Source organism: Halichoeres trimaculatus, unplaced genomic scaffold, assembly GCF_033239565.1.
Source record: "Halichoeres trimaculatus isolate MK-OKI-2021-1 unplaced genomic scaffold, fHalTri1.1 fHalTri1_scaffold_12, whole genome shotgun sequence".
In the NCBI taxonomy this organism is placed as follows: domain Eukaryota; kingdom Metazoa; phylum Chordata; class Actinopteri; order Labriformes; family Labridae; genus Halichoeres; species Halichoeres trimaculatus.
The window spans coordinates 9,972,608-9,978,061 of NW_027437190.1; positions in this window are offsets into that span (position 1 = coordinate 9,972,608).

Below are 5,454 nucleotides of genomic sequence, written 5' to 3' on the forward strand. Positions count from 1 at the left end.
GTATTGTACATGTAATCACATGAGGATCAGCTTGTATATAAACTTACAGTTTTGAGTTTGTAACTTTGGGTTATAAATTCACTCCAGGTTTATAAGAAACTCAAATTACTTGAAGGCCTACCAAGGACAAAACCTAAGCGTCACCAGTGGGAGAGACAGCTATAAACACTAAGTTATTTTTGATACATTGTGATATCAACCCTTGGAGAAGTAAAAATATAACTGTCAAACATAAACAGCTTGAAACACTGTTTTAGAAAAAGTGCTGGATTATAAACCTACTGCTCTGTTTAAAAAAATAATAATAATTTATCCCTGAAAGAACAATGTTTCAGTTCAATAGCACTGAATAAATTAAATCATTTTTGGAAATTATAAAACCATAAAGGTTTTCAAACCTGTGTTAAAATGATGATTGCCTTTCTTTCTTTGACAAAGTAAAATGTACACTGTGTCTGAATGTTCAAAAGCCAATGTCCTTCAGTGCTTCTGTTACTGTGAAGAAGGAAGTTATTCCCCCATTATGACCTGCTCACTGTGGCAAGGATAAACATATTTTCATTTTGAGAGACCTTTGACCATTTCAGTCTGTGACTTTTACTCAGCACTGTAATTCATATCTTATTTTTCCTCTTATGTTTACTGACAACAAAGTATCATTGAGTCATAGACAAAATCTATTTGACAGTACAGTGTGAAATGATATGCTGTGTGTTGAAATAAGGTTAGATTCCTTCAGTAACACTGCTACAGAAACAATGTATCGTTGGTGTTTGTTCACAGCTTCCTCCCCTAATTCTGTTGACTTTTCATGAGGTTGGCGGAAACCTGATCTAAACAATAATTAAGGCTCAATCTTTTAATGTCAGCATGTCATCCATCACTTAGCTTTGGCTCACATAGGAAATGCTTCTAAAAAATACACAGATTAACCTTTAGACTCATTTCAAAGTTCATCAATAATAAATGGATGTTATAAGCTTTATAATCCATCAAGAGTTTTTAGCCAAATTCAAGGATTTTGTCCAAAGGACTTAATTAGAAAGTTCAACAACAGGTGATTTATCTTCCATGAATGAGTGTTTGGGGCTGAAAGGAACAGCTGGCTGTTGTTGCTCAGCAACATTTTCTTCATCTGTCAAAAGGAGACAGTGAAAGGCAGGGCCAAGGTCAGCGAGGCTCCTGGAAGCTCACCCCATCAGCAACATGACAGAAAAGTGAGCTGGAAATGAAATGCACTGTTTTCTCCACACACCTCACCATGCTCCCAGCAAGGCTAAAGGAAATGAACACATCTCTCTGCTGTGAGAGCTCATTTTTTTCCTGTTTGTTTCTTATCTTTGGTTTGTAACACATTTTTGACTGCACATTGAATCGTATGTTTGCCTCTCAGTGATTGATTTAAGCACAGGTAATGTCTCATTTTTAATAGTAATGCCATTGTCACTCAATAATGATAATATCCTTTAGTTCCTTTTATCTCTAAAAGATTGATAATTTAACAACAAATCACCTCCAGCACACAGCAAACTGCAGGCTTCAGTCTGAAGCTTAAAACCACAAATCATGAAGCTTACAAGAAACAGATTTGTAGTGTCCGAACTCTACAACTGAGAGCATCCTCACAGAGCAGAGCTAAATGACCCAGGGCTCATCCTCATCCATATGACACTTTTCACACATGAGAAACAGAATCTACAAGCAGCTGAGGAAACAAACACGCCAGTTTGTCATGAGGGAAGAGCACTGTCACATTTTGAATGACAGATTTAACCAAACTCACAGTCCTTAGCCTGGACTATGCAGTCAGTCTTCTGATCATAGAGTCTACCTTCGCTGTTTACGTAGAAGCTAAATAAAGCAGTTAGATTGAGACTAAGTGAGCATGCATCAAATATTCGATCTGAATAAAATCATTTGGAGATGCACAGGGTTCCTCCACTGGTCTAATGGGCCAAGATCACAGCAGGCACAGTTTCTACTGCTTGTTTCAGTTTTTAACAAACACAGCCAATGTTTTGACCCTAAAAATATTAAGAAATAAAACCCACTCTCCCACTCAACCCTTGATTGGAACAGAGATTTGTTCCTCTCCTCTATCTTCTCCTGAAGTCTTTATTTTACTCCTTTATTACTTTTGATTTTGACCTCATGATTGAAATGTTCAATAATCCCAAGTTCTGTAAAAGCCTCTTTTAAAGCTAAGTCATTTTTTCATAGTTTCTGCTGCACTTCTTTTCAGTTCAGTTACAATGAAAGCAGAGGCTTGTTACTTAATGTGTAGCAAGCCCCTGCTGTATTCTGAGCTGTATGTGTTACACGTATAAAAAAGCTTTTGTTTTTAAAGCACTGGTAATAACATTTGACAGGATAATGAGCCTTTTCACAAATCAGGAGTGGAGGTTATTCATTGTAAAATGAAATGGGTCTCAATGACAGAACAGCACTTTTGAGGTGTGTAAAAGATGCCATGAGGAGTATCTGTCTTAATTGCACTCCCTCACCACCTTCTGGCCTGGAGTCTCCACACACTGTCGTAAATTACTTTAATCGTGGCATGTGTTTGTTTTGGAATTAAATGGACAATAGATCAAAACAAAATTTCTTTGTTCAAGACAACTTTTTACTGGATACAATATGTCGAGGTAAGGTACTTCAAAGTACAATTACGTGGTGCTACGGTTTGAAACATGACATCAAGCTAACATAGTAGCAGCCTGCTATATTTAAGCGCTGCCAGCAGCCGGGTGTGTATCTGTAGGCTAACATGACAACAAGTAAACACCGTCAGTTTATATGTAGTTTAGTAGCTGGTTATATTTAGTGCAGCTGGCAGCCCGGTGCTCTAAGACATGTCTGTAATGTGTAATGTTAGGGAATCCTGGTTAGCTATGTCCTGCCAGTCATCTACCAAGCAGAGCTAACGTAACCTCACTCTTCATTTTATTGATAGACTCTCAAGTTTGAACAGACCACTGCAGAATAACTGCTGACTGTGGGTTGGAATCAACATTAGCACAAACACTTAAGGCCCTGTGTTATAGAATGATACAGCCTAAGCTTAAGGCTAATTAGCGTTTGTTTGTGGTATGTAACTGTATTTTTAGGCTAATTAGCCTTTAGCTTGGTTTGTATCACTCTCCCATTTAACTTTCTTCTGCTCTTCTGTCCTTTTTCTGTCTGACAGTCAGGCTTCTATGTCCACCATCACTACAAAATGAATCACAGAAATTGTTTTTAGCAGAGAAAAACACAGATATCTGTGTTTTATCTCTTCTCTCTACTAAACTTCTTCAGCCAGCGTGGTGTTGTCATAGAGACCTAGATGTGCCGCAAATCAATCTGGTTCCGGTCGACCCGAAGTGGAAGCTAAGAAGTAGCAATTTAAAATAACCTGTAACCAGCAATATTGGTGATAAAAATCTCATTTTAAAGTGCGGGTTACAATCAGGTATCTAAAAAAGGAGCCTTTTTCAAGATCACTTTCAAACTCTTCACAGTCCTTCACAGTAAATGAGTAAAATTTTGGAAGGATTTACAGGAGCTCATGTATGCAGTAAAAAAAAATCTGTTTTTTTTTTCAGCTTAGAACATTGGTGAACATATGGACTTCAACAAATAATTGAATTTGCCATTAAATGAATGGAAAGAAAAAAAGCTCTGCTGTTCTGCTGCTACTCAATCAAAGAATAGCATGCAGTTGTACATTTAATTTAAGATTCAATAAGGTTTAGAACATAAAATTAATAAATGTCTACTGAAGTATGCAAGAAAAAAAAGCTCAGTAAACCATTTACCTCGCTAGATTAAAAATTTGTGTCTCTAAAAAAAACTGTCAATAAAAAATGTCTGACTCCGTCATGTGGTCCAGAGGCGCATAAGGAACAGAATCATTCATATGCTAGCTGATGTGTTTTTCTATGTATGTGCACCAGACTGCTCTGAACATTGCCCTGGAGCCTCACTCACGAGTGACAAGCTCATCTGACACTCTGCTCTTGTTGACTGCAGACATGTTTCACAAAGGCAGAGCTCCTGAGAGAGTTGTCCTAAAGCGCCTGAGAAATAAGCTGCGATCACACGGCTTCTTTCACGCTGTAACCTTTTCCTGTTTGTCCACAATCAAATAGACTGGGGTGATGGAAACACAAGCCTGCACAGAATTATTTTCCACTCTTCAATCAGGATTTTTCATGCCTGGCTGGCTGCTTGGATTTATTTCCAGGGTTTATCTAGGAGCTTCTTTTTGTACAAGCAACTTTATTGACAACAAAAACAACCATGCCTCAAAACCACAAAGAAATGGATCTGTTCTATTGGTAATTTTTCTTCGACTGCCTTTCAAATGGAAGCCACGTCTACCACTCCAGAGTTCCGCACAATGTTATTTTTAAGGTTTGCTTTATATATGAAAATTAACATAGTCCTATACTAAGTGACAGTCCATAAAGATTCATGTCAATTCAATTTTCATTAATAAATCTGCACCACAGTCCTTCTTTGGTTTCTAATGCCCTGCATCTTTGCTACCTGATTACAAGACTCAAAAGAGAGCTATCGCAGTGAGTGCAGGCATTAGCCGCATGGCATGGGTCATGGTCTATAATTTCTCAATAGCAGATGAACAGACTCTTGCCAGTGATGTGTCTCTAACCACAGAAGCACACGGACACTGTGTCATGATTTCAGCGCACAAAAAGAGTCTAATAAATGTGACAACGCTTCATTTATAGTTAGGGAAAAACATGAAAAAGAGATGAAAATAGGAGAAAAGGCAAGAAGGGTTAAACACTACAAATGAATACACTTCTTTCTCTGTGTCCTGTAAAAGGTTGTCTGGTCAATAAAGAGTCAAAGATCTGTCTTCCATTTCTCTGCTTCAGTAGCAAATGAACACCCTGGTGAGAGCCTCATGAGGAGGTTGACTGACATGCCCCCTCAGCTTTTTACTGTAACTCTGCTACTTTGAGATTCCATTTACTTTTGACCTATTCGTTAATGTTGCATCTGCATATTAGTCATCAGGCCTGTAGCAAACACTTAGAAACTGTGGCTCCACTCACCTTACCATCAGAGTCCAAAAGCTGTATGTGTGCCTCAGTTTGACAGTTAACCACTCCATGTTACCATGGCAGTGCATGAAGCTGGTTTTATGGCATTTTAACTATCAGAAGTCAAGGAATAGTTGAAATTGTGTAACTTAATCTGTCAGGGAAATAATCAAAGGAGTACCCCAGGGATCACTCTTTGGACCATTCTTTTTTTCTCTTTACCTAAATGACACTGGAGACATTTTGTGTTAGTTTTATCTTTTTGCTGATGATACCATTTTATATTCCTGTGCACCTTCATACAGCAGAGCTCTACTGGAGTTAAAGACTGATTTTAACTCACAACAACAAACTCTGGTTGGTCTTCAACTAATGCTGAGTCTCTCAAAAACTAAATATATTC